The sequence below is a fragment of the Palaemon carinicauda genome, chromosome 26, assembly GCF_036898095.1.
Source record: "Palaemon carinicauda isolate YSFRI2023 chromosome 26, ASM3689809v2, whole genome shotgun sequence".
Classification (NCBI taxonomy): Eukaryota; Metazoa; Arthropoda; class Malacostraca; order Decapoda; family Palaemonidae; genus Palaemon; species Palaemon carinicauda.
The window spans coordinates 35076183-35093511 of NC_090750.1; the positions used below are offsets into that span (position 1 = coordinate 35076183).

General features: G+C 35.5%; 1 long non-coding RNA gene across 1 annotated transcript in view; it reads right to left on the minus strand.

Moving 5' to 3' along the window:
- Positions 1-1436: 1436 nt before the first annotated feature.
- Positions 1437-17329, minus strand: part of LOC137620140 (uncharacterized) — a 27771-nt gene continuing 11878 nt past the window's right edge. The window contains exons 2-3 of the long non-coding RNA XR_011039991.1: positions 12941-13100; positions 1437-2296 (exon numbers count right to left, since the gene is read on the minus strand). This is a non-coding gene — a long non-coding RNA (uncharacterized lncRNA). The remainder of the gene's footprint in view (positions 2297-12940; positions 13101-17329) is intronic.

The window sequence follows — 17329 nt, forward strand, 5'->3', positions numbered from 1 at the left end:
GACATTTTAAGCCCCAAAAAGTAAGATATTCTAAGCCCACAAAAGTAAGATATTCTAAGCCCACAAAAGTAAGATATTCTAAACACCTAAAAGTAAGATATTCTAAACACCTAAAAGTAAGATTATCTAAACCCCCAAAAGTAAGATATTCTAAGCCCCTGAAAGTAATATATCTTAAGCCTCCAAAAGTAGGATATTTCAATCCCTAAAGTAGGATATATTAATCCACAAAGTAGGATATTTTAATCCCAAAAGTAAGATATTTTAAGCCCCCAAAAGTAAGATATTTCAAGCCCCCAAAAGTAAGATATTTCAAGCCCCCAAAAGTAGGATATTTTAAGCAGCCAAAAGTAGGATAGTTTAAGCCCCCAAAAGTAATATATTTCAAGTCCCAAAACAATTACGATAATTTAAGCCACCAAAATTATGATATTCTTAAGTTAAACAAATTTTGATATTTCAGTGAAGAAATTAGAATATTTCAGGACAAACACATTTAGGATATCTTGAGAACTAATAAAAACATGTGTCAAGTTTTTAACAATGAATTCAAGCAAATGTGAGTAGAAAGGCCTTTGCCAAACAAAAAGTAAACTAGGTTGAATTAACATCTACAGTTGACCACACATGGCGCACTGACATCACTACCCACTTACAATAAGAATTGAACTTTTGCCAAAAAGATGTTGATTTAAGTTTTGTCATATAAAAGGTTTATAAGTGGGTAACTTATTTCACACCTAAACGGAGGTTTAGAGCTAAACTCGAAACTTACTCGAGTTTAATAATTTTTTTTTTTTTTTTGACAAAAAATCATGAATACAATCTGAGCTTTCCAACTAACGGGATTTACTAAAAATAAAAACAATTCAGCAAAAAATATGTATGATTCTTTGATCAAATACAGTTTGAGTAAGTCATTTCTCTTAAATTTCATTCTATCGACTCCACTCCCTAAAAAACATTCTCACTAAATGGTAAACCAATATCTACAAATACATTTCTTGAAGACTCCACTACTTAAAATTCTTATAAAATGGAATTAATATCCACAAATAATATATATTTAATATCAGATAACAGGCTGACATAAGTTTTTATAGTTTAAGAGATATCTGCTTTGATGTTACTGTTTTTAAAATATTACATTACAATTGTTCATCATTTCTCAGATCGTTTATTTGTTTCCTTATTTCCTTTCCTCACTGGGCTATTTTTCCACGTTGGAGCCCTTGGGCTTATAGTATCTTGCCTTTCCAACTCAGGTTGTAGCTTAGCTAATAATAATAATAATAATAATAATAATAATAATATTAATGATAATAATAATAATAATAATAATAATAATAATAATAATAATAATAATAATAATAATAATAATAATAATAATAATAATAATAATAATAAGTCTCTAGTCTGTACTCTTGTAACTTAGCCCTAGTATTAAATGTCGCAAAATCTAACCTAGGCTCTAAAAAGCACACGATTTTGAAACCAATTTTACCATCGAAATAGTTTACAGAATTAGACAATTGAACATGCCACACTTAACTTGGCTCATACAGAAGACAGGAGACTTAAAGACATCATCACAATTTCTCAAATTCTTGAACATCTACGTCTGCACTTTCTCCAGGCTTCAGTGCCAAATGCCTACCATACCAAGCCAACTGAAACATCTGGAAGAATTGAAAAGGATATTCAACAAATTTTTTGGCTTTTGCCTACTGTACCTAACTAATCTTTTTAATTTTTTCTAGAATTATTTTGACAAAAATGTAAATTGGAGTTTTGTTGTCCAAAAATAGTAGGTGACTAGTATCTAATGTCTAAATGGAGATCTAGAATTAAACTATACTTGTATTTGAATTTTTCTTTTTATATGAATAAATTGATTTAATCAAAGGTTTCCAATACCGGGAATTAGTGAAAAAAAAAGAAAAAAAAATCATGAAGCAGGACGAAAAACCAATTTCTAAAAACACAAAGATCTTAGATATCTGCTGTCTACTCAGCGTAATCTATTATTGTTCTGCAAGTGATTGAGGAACTAAATGCTCCAATTCTAACATGCCTTCTAAAAAGCGTAGAAACTTAAGACTAAGATTTCATCTTTCAAGTGAAGTTTATAGCTTCAGTTCATATTTGATGATGTCATACTTAGCTTGGCCCATGCAGATGAGAGAGGATTTAAGCTATTCTTGCAATTTCTCAATTTGTTGCATGACAGCCTCTGTGTCCTCTTTCAATCCTCAGTTTCATATGAGTACCTTACCAAGACAACTGGAGCGTAGTTCTGGAAAGAATTGAAAAGGACAGTTTAGCACATTTTCACTTTTGCCTACTACTGTACTTAAACTAAATTTCCCCAAAATAATTTAAGACTCCTTCCAAGCTTGCGACACTTATTACTAGTTGACTGTCTAATGTCAAAAGCTTAGTTTACTGCCAGGCATAGAGAAAAAATATTTAGTTACGAGATATCTATGATAGCCCGAACAAATTATTATTATTACTATTATCATTATTATTATTATTATTATTATTATTATTATTATTATTATTATTATTATTTTTATTATTATTATTAGCTAAGCTACAACCCTAGTTGGAAAAACAAGATGTTATAAGCCCAAGGGCTCTAACAGGGAAAAATAGCTTAGTGAGGAAATGAAATAAATAAATGATACAAGACGTAATGAATTATTAAAATAGAATATTTTAAAAACATTAACATTAAAACAGATATATCATATATAACCTATAAACAATAGACATAATTATCTGTTAAATCAAAATTCATAGGTTTAATAGTCAATTTGTAAAAAAAAAAAAAAAACACCAATACACTATTGGTCATAATTGAGGGGTAACTAGTACATTGAGGAACATACCTACTGAAGAGTTTTTGCCTTACTTTACTAGTTAAAATTACAGTAAAATTTCACAAATTATAAAGATTATTGTACTGCAGTTTCATAGTAATGTTGAATATGACAATGGATGGGGTTAACCTCTTAACAGGCTTCTATTCGTTCTCAGAGCATTGCAAACTACAACTGTTAAGTTATTGCAGAAGAAATAAATCCTTTGGGTGTTATAGATATTGTAGTAACAGATTGTGCCTTTGTTTTACTCGACTTCCATTTTCAGTTTTGTCCTAAACTTTTCTAGTTTTTTTTTTCTTTTTTTTTTTTTTTTTTTTTTTTTTTTTTTTTTTTGCAAGCTGAGCAGGACGTGGAAGACTGCACGATTTGAAATTAGGGATCTGCCAGATCTTTTGTAATCTACTTCTTTGTCAATAGATTTTTAAATATTGAAGTGCCTGCACGCATTCATGTTTTGGGAAGCTTCATTTGCTTTTCCAGGGAAAGCTACATTGGAGATGAAACATTGTGTATATATATGTGTGTGTATATATATATATATATGTGTGTATATATATATATATATATATATATATATATATATATATATATATATATATATATATGTGTATATATATATATATATATATATATATATATATATATATATATATATATATATATATTCAGTAGAGGGGCTTGAGTGTCTCAATGATGGGCTGGGCAATGGCGGTGGGGTAGTTTATCCACCCTGGCAGGCTCAACCATACCGCTAAGGCCAGTTCTGAGAGACCAGACCAAGACTGGACCCCTATAGGCCTTCTCCTTTATTTAAGATAGGCAAAGGCTAGGAGAAGGAAAACTCCAAAATCAAACCAAACAAGACCCCAACGGCGGAGCTTCCCAGCGCCGGCGGAAGAGGGCAATGCCTGTCGGGCAGGCAACAAGGCGGGCCTTGACATAACAAGAACCCGGCAGCCCGATGCAATCAACATCGGAGAAGCCGCCTGTCTCATATGTCTTGAGCCGCGGTGAAAACGATGTGGGCCAAGTGTGTGTGCGTGGCCGTTGCAAAGCCACGACCACCCAAAACAATATACCCAGCTACTGGCATTCTGTCGTTTCCTCCACCCTTCTTCTGATAGGAGGCTGATGGCTAACGACAGAACCCAATACTCGGACACGAGTGAGCGCCGACGCCGACGACGACGCCGCCGCCGACGACGATATATATACATATACATATATAGTATTATATATAATATATATATATATATATATATATATATATATATATATGTATACTGTGTGTATATGTATACTGTGTGTATATATATATATATATATATATATACATATATAGTATTATATATATAATATATATATATATATATATATATATATATATATATATAGTATTATATATAATATATAAATATATATATATATATATATATACATATATATATATATATATATATATTTATATATTATATATAATATATATATATATATATATATATATATATATAGTATTATATATATATATATAGTATTATATATATATATATAGTATTATATATATATATATATATATATATATATATATATATTATTATAGCTAATATTATAATATATATTATATATATATGTGTATATATATGAAATATTATATATATATTTATATATATAAATGTATATATATATATAAATGTATATATATATATATATATATATATATATATATATATATATATATATATATATATATATATATATACAGTATATATATAATAATAAACTAATGTAGGCAAATAAACTGAAATTATGTTTTATATGCTGAAATATGCACAAGTATCAGGGAAAGAAATAGTTAAGGTCATTGCTCGCAAAAGTCTGGCAGGAGTATTAAGGGAGACATAATAAGTTTTTCTTAACTATATAGAGGATCCCATTTTCAGTTTAACACTTAAATTATAGTAAAAACTCTATAGTAATGTTATGATACACAATCCATGTTTTTGTATGCTGTCAGTATTCTTTCAACTATGCTCCACAAGGCACTAGAAGAGTTAGAAGACTCAGGCCTACATGGCTGAGAAGTATGATGCGTGAAGTAGATGATGATGAATAGGAAAATATTACTAAAAAGATCAAGATGGAGACGACTAGCGAAATCTAGATGAGGCCCTTAGCGTCAATGGGGAGGAGGAGGAGGAGGAGGAGGAGGAGGAGGAGGAGGAGGAGGATGGTGATGGTGATGGTGATGGTGATGGTGATAGTATTCTTAATTATGAAATTTAGTTCTTCATAGAACTATATTTGATAAATGGTTTGTAAACAAATTATCTGAATTTATTATTCTTAAATTTAAATTCTGTAAAATGGGTGCAGTAAATGATGCATGAAATCACCTTTAAGTTCAGTTTCAAGCTTATTGAAGACTGACGTTCAAAACATCTAAGAGAATTGCTACATATTGCGCAGCCAACAAATCGTGTTGACACGAGAATAGTTACAGATAGTTTCTAATTATTCAAACCTAGATATATGTCTACTGTAGGCTCTAGAGCCTTTAAATATGATACCCCGAGGATATACAATAAGCTCCCACTAGACATTTGAAAGAATTAAGATATTAAGGCTTTCAAGAGGAAGCTGATGACTTTCATGTTCTCAAAGTGCTTCGATAGTGTGGATTTGACAATAAACAAACAATATGGTGTGTGAAATGCTGAATGCTTTCGAAGAAACATGATAAAATGACTGAGGAGGTCCGGTATAGAGTTGGGGTCCTGTGCTGCATAGGACTAGAAGAGCAGCCCTTAAAGAAAAATGAAATATTTCAAATTATTTGAATAATAGATACAAAATTACACTAGTCTACGATCTAAATAGATAACGTTTTCTATTAGGTCTAACTAAAGAAAACTACAAAGTTTTAGTGAGATAATCTTAAATATTCTGAAAGAGAGAGAGAGAGAGAGAGAGAGAGAGAGAGAGAGAGAGAGAGAGAGAGAGAGAGAGAGAGAGAGAGAGAGAAAGAGAGAGAAAGTAAAAAGGTAGAATGATTTCGTATGTAAATATGTAAAAATGTCAGGTATTTATTCTGGCTCCTAAACCCTTATCTCCTCTAACTTTTACTTCACTAAGATTAACAGCTAACCATAATAATTACTTCCGCCAACGAAGTTGGGAGGAGGTTATGTTTTCGGCGTTGTTTGTCTGTTTGTGAATGAAGAACTTCCTGGCCACAACTTTACTTAATATAGTAAAACTTTCAGAGATTAATTGTTATGTTGAGACGTGGAAGTGATTCAATTTTGAAAGTCCTAGGTCAAAGGTCATGGTCAATGTAAACGTCGAGCAAAAGGTTGAATTGAATTGAATTGAATATAGGATTTAGGCATTAAGCCAAGCACTGGGGCATCAAAGGCCATTCAGCGCTATATAATGAAAATCATTCAATCATATCTGTACACTCACACCATTTAGTATCATTTTAACCTTTAATACAAATCTTAACACTTTCATACAATAAAATCTAGATGTGAAATAAATAGGGATTAAAAGGGTAAAATAAATAAATAAATTAATAAAATCAATTATAGCTCATAATATAACCCAATACTTTGTACAAATTTTCTCAAGTTCAGGGTATTACAGTTTTCCCCCAGTATATCTCTTAAAGGTTTGTCCTGGAGTAAATGTGTCCTCCTCTGAAGATTAAAAACAGGACAATCGACTAAAATGTGTTTAACATCCATTGTCACTTGACAGGTATTACAAAGAGGGGCCTGTCTCCCTTCCCCACTCTTCATTAAATAATTGTGCGTTGCATGTGTATGGCCAATACGCAGCCTAGTTAAAATAATGGTATCCCTTCTACTTGTAGAATTACAAGATGACCATTTATCCACCAATGGGTGGATTTGTTTCAATTTTGTATTGGTGGTCAGTTCAGACCATCGGGCTTGCCACTTATTTTTACAGTAAAGATGAATCTCACTTTTAAGATCTTTGTAAGGAATACTCAAGGGGGATGGATTACTTAGCCCTGAAGCTTCCTTTGCTGCCTTATCTACTTGTTCATTCCCATCCACCCCAACATGGGCAGGGACCCAACAGAAGTGAACACTGATACTCTTCCTAGACTGCAGAAGTACTAACCAGTCCTGCACCTCTTGTACTAGATGATGGCCTGGCATAATTTGTTTTAATGAGAGTAAAACACTATTGGAATCCGTAAAAATTGTATAAAAACTATTTTGGTTGCCATTTTTAAAAATATGTTGGACTGCGAGAATTATTGCGTACAGCTCAGCAGTAAAAATTGAACAAGAGGATGGGAGTTTCCTTCTAATAACAATATCCCCCACCACAGCTGCACTTCCAACTCCTGCAGCCGATTTGGAGCCATCTGTAAAAACAGGTTTCCCATGATGTTGAGCAGCATGATTTAAAAACTCACTTTTCATTACCCTACTAGGTAAGGTATTTTTCCCTCCTGCCGTAAAACATACTTTAACAGGTGGATTACACCAAGGAGGAGACTTGGGATATCCTACCTCTGCTATCTGTGCTGTTAACAAGCCTACTTCTCTAGCCTCGTTTTTCAGCTGTACTTCCAAAGGCTTAGGCACTCTAGATCTGTTAGGAGCCCGATCTAAAGGCGCCCTAACATATTTACAGTTAGGATTGTTTCTCACAGCAAGGGACCTAGCTAAAAACCTCAAACTCAACTCCTCTCTGCGAATGGAAAGGGGAGGTATGCCAGAATCAACATAGAGACTGTCAATGGGAGATGTTCTGTAAGCACCTGTGCAGATGCGAAGCCCAGCATTGTGAACAATATCAAGTTTTCCAAGTAAAGTCTTTGTAGCTGACCCATATATTTGGCATGCATAGTCTAACTTGCTCAGACACAAAGATGTATAAATTCTAAGCAAAGTTGTTCTATCAGCACCCCAATCAAAATGCGATATCACTTTCAGAATGTTCAGTGACTTCTTAACCCTGATAGATAGGTCATTTATATGGGGACCAAATGTCATTTTCTTGTCAAAAATGACTCCAAGAAACTTGACACTATCCTCATATGGCAAAATACAATCATTTAAGAAAAGGGTGGGGATCTCTTCCCTTTTACGAGTACGAGTAAAGCGAATGGCTTTGGTCTTCTGAGGAGAAAACATGAATCCACGAGAATTTGCCCATGCGGAAGCAGCATTTATTGCAATTTGAAGATTTTGGCATGCTTGAAGTGCAGATGATCCACTACAATAAATTGCAAAGTCATCGACAAATAGTGATCCTTGTATGCCAGGAGGTATGTGACTAATGAGACTATTAATAGCAACAGCAAACAAGGTCACACTCAATACGCTGCCTTGGGGGACACCTTCTTCTTGCATGTAGGATGAAGATAGTTCTGACCCTACTCTCACTTTAATTGAGCGGTTTGATAAAAATTCTTCAATAAAAGAGAACATATGTCCTCCTATACCCCACGAGGCCAATTGCTTTAAAATACCACCCCTCCAGGTGGTGTCATATGCCTTTTCGAGGTCGAAAAAGACACCCACCACCTGGTTTTGGTTAGAAAAAGCATTTGAAATTTCCCTTGATAACATCAGCAAAGGGTCTAGAGTACTTCGGTTCTTCCTAAAACCAAACTGTCTGTTAGATAAAAGATTTTTTGATTCTAGATACCACACAAGTCTGTTGTTGATCATTCTCTCAAATAGTTTGCATATGCAACTGGTCAAGGATATGGGCCTATAACTAGATGGCAGTTCTGGGTCTTTACCAGACTTGTGGCCTGGAATTACAATTGAAGTATGCCAGGAATCAGGAGATGTATGGGAAGCCCATAGACCATTAAAGGTTTCTAATAAAAATTCCTTGGTATCCACTGGAAGATGTGATATCATTTCATACCGGATGCCATCCTCACCTGGGGCAGTTAAAGAAGAGCTGGAGATAGCATTTTGCATCTCCTCCATACTAAAAGCCAGGTTAAAAGCTTCAGTATTTGAAGAAGCAGGAGGAACAACAGATGTTGATGCTCTAATTTGTTGAAATGCTGGGGAATAGTTGTCAGCACTTGATACATGAGCAAAGTGCTTAGCAAGAACCTCTGCTACATCTTTGGGGTCAGATATATATCTATTATTTTCCCTTAATATTGGTAGAGGCTTAGGGACGAATTTACCTTGAAGTTTTCTAATCTTGTCCCATATTTCCTTTGAAGGAGTTTTGGTATTAATATTCGATATATATTTCTTCCAAGATGCTCTCTTTGCTTTTTTAAAAATTCTTTTTTGTTTGGCACAGGCTCTGAGATATGCTATTCTATCTGCTAAATAGTTTGTCCTCAAGTATCTTCTGAAGCAAGTTCGGGTCACTTTTCTTGCGTTGGCACATTCTTTACTCCACCAAGGAACTACAGAGCGATGAGGTAAACCGCATGTTTTAGGTATAAACTTGCTAGCATTATCATCAATAATATTTTCAAGATGTTGATAGGCATGCACTGGAGATGTAAATTCATCATATTCTTTATCAGTGTGTGAACAGTTTTCATAAGCTGCCCAGTCTGCCTCATCTATCTTCCATTTTGGTGGACACTGAGAAGGAAGATTATGGACATAATTTAACATTATTGGCCAATGGTCACTGCCATGTAGGTGTTCATTTACTGACCAAAGGTAGTCCAATCGAATGGATGAGGAACAGATTGACAAATCAATGGCTGATGTAGAGTTGTGGAATACATCATACCTAGTTGGAGAACCATCATTCATTAGTATGACATCATTGTTGTCGATTAATTCTCCAACAAGATTACCCCATCTATCGCACACATTTCCACCCCATAAAGTATGCTTTGCATTGAAATCACCCATCAAAATAAAAGGGGCAGGAAGCTGATTGATCAAGTCTTGGAGGTCAGAAAGTCTAAGCCTTCTTGGATTACCAGCATGATCTAAGAGGAAAAGTTCTAAGGATGGTTCAATATATAGCGAGCATAAAGTAATTTTTTTCCCGATATGAGTTCTAACTGCACATGCCTGTAGTGGTGTATTGAGTAGGATTGTTTCAAATTTTACAGATTTGTGAATAATAAAACCTGTACCACCTTGAGCTCTTGCAGCTTGCAAAGGAGGGGATCTACAAAAATGATAATAGAGTCCAGGATTAAATGGTTTGTCACTGATCTTGGTTTCCTGTAGACAAATTACCTTCGTGTCTGAGTCCCTGGTTAAAGTTTTTATTTGCTCAATGCTAGTACTTAGACCTCTGCAATTCCACTGGATGATAGACATTATCTTTTGTTATTATTTTTCTTTGTCTCATTTGTCTTTTGGGACTTTTCAGATGAAGCCATGTAAGGCCTGGAGATGGAAGGCTTTACTAGGCCACCACTCTTCTTTTCTTTCTTTCTAGGATCTTTATAAGAGTCAACCTTAGGATCATGAGCAGTAGGGCACTTACCTGACTTAGATGAAGGTGAGGATGATGGGGACCTTTTCCTCTTTGGAAGATCTTGTTTTCCAATCTCCATCAAATCAGGTAGAGATTCTGCCTGAGACAATACATTTAAGGTGGTGGAAGCCACATTGGCTTCCTTGGAGGATTGCGCTAGAACTTCAACAGTTCGAGCACTTAACCCAGAAGGCTGGGCTACTACCTCTAGGGGAGATGCTCCTATCAGTGACAATACTTTTGGTGTATTGGAAACCATATTGACCTCTTTGGAGGTTTGTGCTCTGGCTTTTATAGGCGGAGCACTTGACCCAGATGGCTGGGCTACTACCACTAAGGGAGATGCACCTGACGGGCCAGGTGCTGCCACTGGTCCCCCTGTGGTAGTAAGGGGTAGTGGATTATAATCTTTTGTTGGCATCTTAACCGCGTGAGCAAAATTAAGTTGCCGATTGAGTAAATGCTTTGCATAACCTACACTTATATGTTCAGCATTTGCTTTCAAGATTGCAGCTTCTTCTTTCTTGTATTCTCTACATCTTTTATCATTTGATTTATGATGATCTTTACAGTTTGCACAGGTTGTATCTCTGTTGCATTGGCCATGTTCTAACAAAGAACAGTTAATACAGATCTTCGTATTATTGCAGTACCGGGAAGGGTGACCGTACTTGAAACAATTAAAGCATTGTAAAGGCCTAGGTTTATACTCTCGAACACGTACTCTTTCATTCTCAATAATTATATGATCTGGTATAACAGGGGTTTCAAATGTTAAAACTACCATGCTTGTTTGAGGGATCTTACTTACTTTCCAAACATTAGCAGGGCACATGTCCAGAATTTCCGGTTCTGAGAATTCATATAGATCTCTATCAAAAACTACTCCTTTACCATAGCTGAAGCTCATATGTGGTTTAATATCCTTAATAGGATCAATTTCTGCAATCTTCATGCCACAAAGCATGTGAGCTTGAGTATCTGATTTTGCATTAATCAAAACAGATTGCTTACCGTATCTACTAATATCCTTACTTTTAATTAAACCAACTTTTTTTTGTATAAATTTACTAATCTTATAATAGTTATAATTATCCATCTTCCCAGATGCAATTATCCATGTTGGGGGCTTGGGGGTTCTTACTTCTGGAAGTCTATGCTCTATTTCTTTTTCCATCCATTCTTCTGGTTTATATACCTCTAGGTGTCTTGGTGCTTTATCACATAGAGCCCCAGAAATCAAACAATTGTCAATTTTTATGCTCTCTAAATTTTTATTTGCTTCTAAAGCAATCTCAAAACTTGAAAATGATACCCAAGCTTCCCAAAAGCCTTTACTACCATTAAGCTCCATTAAAATTTCTTTGATTGCCCCAAATCTACAGAAGGCTTCATGAATTATGTCATAGCTACAACCAATTGGTATGTTTTTTAAGTGGAGAATTTTCAGATTTTTTGTTGGATCTGGTAATGAGCCAGAACCAGAGAGTAAAGTATCACTGTTAATACAAGCATCATTTTCCACCAGTGCCATTAAATTGTCTTTAACAACACTGGTCAGAGAAGTATTGTTGGAGGAATCCTTTTTATTGCAGAGGTTGTCAACAGAGCTTTCCCTATTTAAACAAGCAGAAGTCGTCAACGGTGTCTGGGGTTCGCCATTTGATCCAGGGGTACGGGGAATATTAAGTTTACTCATTAATTATTTTTTCAGGGGGAGGGAAGGGGTCATAATAACAATGAAAAAAAACAATGGAAAAAAATAAAGTTCAAGGGAGAGAAAAAATTAAGACTGTCTGAAATTCCAAAGAAGACACCGTTAGCCTTTCCTGGAATTAATTTCTCCACCAATGACACCTGTAAAAGCTGCTTACCAAATGTCCACTCCCTACCCTACCACAAAGGGATGGTACCACTATGATTAGAGTGGCTCAAGTGTATGCCAAACCCGCTTGATGGGACTGAGAGCATTTCAAGAATACAATCATCCCCACTCTAATCATAGTGACAGGCAAACCGGACAGAATGCCGAGAGTCCTATCTCTATGAAATCGCCAACCCCTGGAATCCGAAGGCCAAATTTCCTACGAGATAGTTCCGCGTGCCAGTATGGGAATACTGACACTCCTAGGTGTCCAAACATTTTCGGGCAGTTGGCAAGACCACCACAGCTCCCACAATTGATTTTGAAATAAAAACCGATCATGGATACAATGTCCCCTCTAAAAAACCTGGACAGTGAAATGGGTAAGAGAGTTTTGACAGCAAGGTTGGAGACAGCTGATAATTATGAAGGAGGAATAAGCAATAAGAGGTAATAGAAAAAGAATGAGAGAAATTTAGAGTCAAACTGAGGAAAAGAAATTCCTCAGTTCGAGAGCCCTCTTGCCCGTCACTAGCCTTCAGCACGGGAATGATATGCCGTGCTGAAGCCCAATGACTTCATCAAGGCATTCTCTCGTTAAGAGGGGAGCAAAAGGTTGAGAAATAAGCTGCCGTGGCGGAGGTCAGTGCTCTACTGAGCGCCCCTCTATTTTACCATAACTGGAGTTGGTGTTTAGAAAATGAATTGGGTTTCAACTCACTTTCAACTTTAAAAATTTTAAAATCCATTCCCGTTAAGCTCTACTTTCGCCTCAAGTTCAATTTTTGACATTCCTCAACTTGCTCTATTCCTCCAGTTGAAAGTAATACAAGTTAAGTCTTTATCGCCATTGTAGTTTGCATGTAAAACGCTAAACATACCTGGAAGAGAATATAGCACTATTTAAAATATGATTTTTTTTATAAAATGTAAACAGCCATCGACATATGAAATTATTAATTGACACTGTTTTAAAATCTGAACAAAAGCTTGAAAATGTAAATGTATATCTCATAAAAGAAAACAATGTTATAATAGTTTATCTCTGGGAACACTAACAGCTTCCCACAATCTTCCTAAGGAATTTACGAATGACCAAACCATGATCTAATTACCCAAGTATATTACAGACATTATGAACGTCGTAGGCTCTCCTTCATTAATAAAAAAAAAATAATATAGAATAAAAATTCAACTAAATTGACATACCTTTGTTGGAAAAAAGGGAAGACTCCTTGTTAAACATTTTTGTTTACTCTGAAAACCTTTATATCAGTTTTACAATTTTCTACTGATTACAAAAATACTTTGTTATTCAAATACCGTCTTGGCGTAGATTTCTCTTGCTTGAGGGTACACTTGGGCACACCATTCTATCTTATTTCTCGTTTAATTTTTTTTTCAAGTTTTTAATAGTTTATATGAAATATTCATTTTAATGTTATTACTGTTCTTGAAATATTTGATATTAATTGTTAATTACTTTTCTTGTAGCTTCCTTATTTCCTTTCCTCACTGGGCTATTTCCCCTGATGGAGCCCTCGGACTTACAGCATTCTGCTTTTCCAACTAGGGTTGTAGCTTAGCAAGTAATGATGATAATAATGATACAAAATCAAGATCACCTGGAGATCCACTAACCCAAACTGTCTCGCCTATAGAACAACCACCTCAGCCTCTTCAGGTAGTCCTTGATTTGTATTATGCAGTGTGTTTTTGACAGTCAGTATGAAATAAACAAAAAGCATGAATAAGACAGATAGTTTATGCCCGTTCTAGGCTGTGACTGCAGAAGTGGGCTCTTATGTATCCCTGGAGTGAACAAATTAGGGTTGTTGTGGCCTGATTGGTAACGTCTCTGTCTGGTGTTAGTCAGTCGGAGGTTCGAGTTCATCTCAAACTTGTTAGTTCCTTTGGTCCGCTGCAATCTCACCATCCTTATGAGCTAAGGTTTGGGGGGTATCGGGGAGCCTACAGGTCTATCTGCTAAGTCATCAGCAGCCATTGCCTGGTCCTCCATGGTTCTAGCTTGGGTGGAGAGGGGGCTTAGGCGCTGATCATATATGGTCAGTTTTGAGGACATTGTCCTGCTTGCTAGGCCAATGTCACTGTCCCTTGCCTCTGCTCATCACGAGTGCCCTTTAAACTAAAGTAAATCGTCAAGTAAACCTATCTTTAAAAACTACGATTGATTGCAACAGCTTTTTTTTGGGTGGGGGTGGGGGTGGGGGTGGGTGGAAATGTGTGTTACATACTTCTAAGCAATTCTAGTAACGTTAGGTGGTCCTGGGATTAAAAAACAAATCTATATATCATTATTATTATCATCACAAGCTAAACTATAACCCTAGTTGGAAAAGCAAGATGATATAAGCCATAGGCTCCAACAGGGAAATGTAGCCCAGTGAGGAAAGGAAACAAATGAACAAACTACAGGAGAAGAATAAACACTGAAAATAAAATATTTCAAGAACAGTAACTACATTAAATCAGATCCTTCACATGTAAACTATAAAAACTTCAAAATACAAGGGGAAGAGAAGCAAGACGACAGCATGCCTGAGTGTACCCCTAAGCAAGAGAACTCCAATCCAAGACAGTGGAAGACCATGGTACAGAGGCTATGGCACTACCAAAGACCAGGGAGCAATAGTTTGATTTTGGAGTGTTCCTTTCCTAAAAGAGCTGCTATATAAAGCCAATGTGTGGCTGCAAGAATTGTTAACCTCCTACCTGCAGTAATTCCTGTGAGATGACAGTTTCTGAAAAGGGTTTTGAGAAGTTATGTGAACATATCGTTACACAATATCCATGTCAACGAGTTCACATTTTGGGTATTATCGTACGTTTCAATAAATTACTTCGATTTCATAATTAAGAACTAACGTACCAAGCTATGAATATTTAAGGAATAGACTTTATGCATAAAAACAAAAAAGATATCCAATGTAAGTTTAAATACATCGGAGAACAAAAACTAGTGTGAGTTTTTAGACAGCGCTGATTTAACAATAAACGAGCAATATGCATTGTGAAATGTTGAATGCTTTCAAACGAACATGATTAATGACTGTGGCGGTCCTGTAGACTGTAGAGAGTAGGGTTCCCCTGCTGTATAGAACTAGAAAAACAACCCTTACAATAAAGTCAGATTTACTAATCTTTACTATCCCCTAAAGAGCCGTACCCGGGGTGTCAGATGAGGTGAGAAAATTTGGAATGGTGGATCTTCAGGAAATCACAAAATCAAATAAACTTTACCTTTATATGTAAGTTCGGCTAATAAGGATAACGAAAGTCAAGTCTCTCTTTCAAAAACCAAACAGAAATAACTTTGGACAAGCGCTAACCGATTGTCCGGCTTGTATTGACCTACACTGGATTAGTCCAGTCGTCATTTTCAGTAAAATGTTGTTATAATGGCGTCATGATTACGTCACTACAGAAGTAAGGCAAAATACGACTATGATAAATCCCGTGTTATTTCCTGTGTTATTTCCGAGATTGACTATTGAAACTCGCTCAGTCATGATCTACTCAAAGGACAACTTAAGATATTGCAAAACATAATAAAAAGAGCAGCAAGTTGATAAAAGGGAGTCCCACCCCGCGAATGTATCACTCCTACACCAGTTAATTTACATTGGCTGCCTATTTAAGCTAGAATAGAGTCTGTGCAATGACTTGAGTTATCAGAACGAGCTGTCCAAAATATATAAGAGAATTGCTACATGTTGTACAGTTAACAAATTGAGAGAGAGAGAGAGAGAGAGAGAGAGAGAGAGAGAGAGAGAGAGAGAGAGAGAGAGAGAGAGAGAGAGAGAGAGAGATAATTCCATCATGCAATTAGGTAAACGTTGACCATTCTCTCTCTCTCTCTCTCTCTCTCTCTCTCTCTCTCTCTCTCTCTCTCTCTCTCTCTCTCTCTCTCTCTCTCATAGGACCAACAGCTTTAAGACGAATAGGCTCTTAACTACCAAATTAATCAACCAGTATAGCCGAGAACTGTATAGAAAAAAAAATATATTTTGGAACAATTGAAATTGGGGAAATAAATTACCAATAGGACTGAAGGATTTCGATTGGAAAATGGATTTAGATCCACGTAAATGGAAGGATTACTAGTAGAATACCTACAAGGGGTCACCATAGCAAATTCTTAGAAGAGGGTAATTTTGAGATGAGTAGTCATGATGAGGTCACTTGTGCGTATTGAAAGGTAACAGAATACACGAGCGAGTTACGAAGATTTTGGATGTCTCAAAGACTTTTTAGTCCATCCGCGGAGACTCCATTTGCTCTTGGGTAGAGCGATTTAGTTTAGGCATTTAGAGATTTCTTATGGTCTTGTCTAGCTTATCCTTGAACTCGTTTACCTAAGTGTTACTGTTTATTACAGCCGGCGGAAGTCTATTCAATGTATTTTCTATTTTGTATGTCAAGAAATTGCCACATCAAGTGGTGTTGTATCTTTTCAATTTCAGTTTATAACCGTTACCTATGAGCTGATTTGAATAAGCTATGGTTGTTCTTTAGACTATCACAAAGTCATTCACTCACAAATTCGTTGTCAGAGAGAGAGAGAGAGAGAGAGAGAGAGAGAGAGAGAGAGAGAGAGAGAGAGAGAGAGAGAGAGAGAGAGAGAGTGTGTGTTAAGGGGGTGGGTAAGCTTTCTAAGTGCTTCGATTATGTGGATTTCACAATACAGAAATCATTCAGTGTGATACGCAAAATACCCAAGAATGCATACGATAAACAGATCTTGTAGGTCTTGTAGTGAGTAGGGTTCCCCAGTGTGATAGGACCACGAAATCAGCCTTTAAAAGTGAAATATTAAAATAAAAAATGGAGTGCTTATTACTGTTTTTTTTTTTTTTTATCTCGCAAAACCCCGCTATTATTATCAATATATAATTATTGTTGACGACATTCATTGAATCACAAAACTTAATTAATTTAAGATGTCAAAACCAATTAAACGATGAAAACTAAGAGAAATATTTCTTATCTTATGATACACTATTCTAAGTTATCCCAACCACGAGGAAGAAGAATAGTTATAACCAAACAATTCTCATTCAATAATTAATTCAAAGCTTTATATTTCATA